Genomic DNA, 2,136 nt, shown 5'->3' on the forward strand with positions numbered 1-2,136 from the left:
TATCGAGCGCGAGTCTGCCCTCATTAAACAAGCAAATAATTTGGAGGCAGCTTTGAACTCCAAATCTGAAGAGGCTACTACTGCCGAGGAGAAGCGGGCTCGGATGGAAGATAAAAATAAGAAGATCATGTATCAAAATAAGGTTCACATAACCACAATCTATGATCTCGATCTTAGCCTTAGTGCCATGAGATCCGAGTGGGATGGACTTTTGATCGAGGTTGATAGGCTCAAAGCAAAACTTCAACACCAAGGGGATTCCTTCATCATTGAAAATACACATTCTATGTACCATATGAGGAGGAAAACCTTGGAAGAGGCCAAAGCGAGCGTTATTGATATCGACGAGGAGATCGCCAAAGCCCGAACAATGAAGTTAACTGCTCGAGAGCGCCTCACGGCTCAGCCTAATGAGACTGGCTCTTCTAGTTCTGGTTTCGAGTTCTCAGGAACTGGGAGGAGCTTGAAGAGAATAACGATGAAGGCCAAGATCATGCGCTGGCGGCAGATCCGCCTACTTCTCCCGTGGGGTGTAGATGCTTCTCTTCCCCTGAGTTCCGGTGGCGATGTAGTTTAGCGTTTTTGCTTTCTTTTCCTTTGTTGTTTTCCTTTTGTATTTTTGTACTTATGCTGCTTGCTATGTTTGATAAATAAAAATACTTTTTATTTAAACATTGCGCAAAGTTTATTCTTTTTGCATCAAATTAGGCAAGACTTCAGGTGTATTTTCTCCTGATAGCATTTGGGTTCCGGGAATAAACTCTTCCGGAAGTGACCCTTTACTGTGAGGGTTTCATAAGAGAGGGACCTCTTATGTTTATAGTGCTCTTGAAGATGACGTCGCCTGTTCATTATGTCACTAGCATTTGAAGTTCTTAGTTAACTTTCAAATGATAAAATCAATTCATCATTTGGACAAGTAACAAGATAAAAATAAAAGGACTTCATTTTATTCCTTATATCTTCAAAAGTACATAAACCTTCGTTTGCTGAAAGAAAAGAAATTGCCAATACATATAGCTAATTTGTACAACTTGTTTATACGGGGCTATCTGTACAGTCCCCGATCCCGATGAGAAATTATTGTTCCCGGGTCTCGCAGTCCCGGTTTTCATGGCAATCAGGTTTCCTTTTTCTCATACTATTCCCTCCAGTGTTCTAATGTGAAGAATGCGAATTGGAACATTTGAAGTCTTGCCCCTTTGAGGAAAAAACACTAGTAAATGGTTGAATAATCTTTGGTTCGATGGCAAGCTTCGTTTCCTGTTAGGAACTTTGCCATCGAGCCAAAGATTATCTAACCATCCCCTAGTGGCTTGTTGTTTTAGTGCCTTGTCTTTTAAAGGTCTTAACATTGCTGATGATGCTCCTTTTGTAGTATGCTTTCAGTTGTTGCCTCATTAAAAACCTTACCAGAAAACCTAATTGGGACAAAAACTAGACGAAAGGAAAAATAGTACAGCACATACTTTCAGTATAAGCAGGATCCATCAGCAGCAATAACTTTTGAGGTGAGTCACGTTCTAGTTGCTCGGCAATTTGACTCCGTCTTGGTTCTCTAGTTCATATGACCCTTTCCCGGTGACAGTTGAAACTCGATAGGGGCCTTCCCATATCGGACCCAGCTTTCCTGTGTTGAGTTTCCGGGTGTTCTGAGTCACTTTCCTCAAAACCAAATCACCCACTTTAAAGTAGCGGAGATTGGACCTCCGGTTATAGTATCTTTCCATTCTTTATTTCTGGGCCACCATCCTTATGTGCGCCAAGTCCCTGCATTTGTCAAGCAGCTCCACTTTGACCAGCAACACTCTCTTATTTGCTTATTCGTCCACCCAAAAGTATCGTAAGTTCGGTTCTCCTACTTCCACCGGGATCAGAGCTTCTGCACCGTATACGAGAGATAAAGGTTTCTCTCCCGTGCTCAACTTGGCCGTCGTATGGTATGCCCACAACACTCCCGATAACTCTTTAGGTTACTTGCCTTTGGCTGCTTCCAATCTCTTTTTCAGGTTTTGAATAATCACCTTATTGGTTGATTCCACCTGCCCATTTGTGCTCGGACGGTATAGCGAAGATGTGATTCTTTTAATTTTTAGGTCTTCAAGAAATTTTGTGACCTAGGAGCCTATGAACTGT

Source organism: Nicotiana tabacum, chromosome 19 (genome assembly GCF_000715075.1).
Source record: "Nicotiana tabacum cultivar K326 chromosome 19, ASM71507v2, whole genome shotgun sequence".
In the NCBI taxonomy this organism is placed as follows: Eukaryota; Viridiplantae; Streptophyta; class Magnoliopsida; order Solanales; family Solanaceae; genus Nicotiana; species Nicotiana tabacum.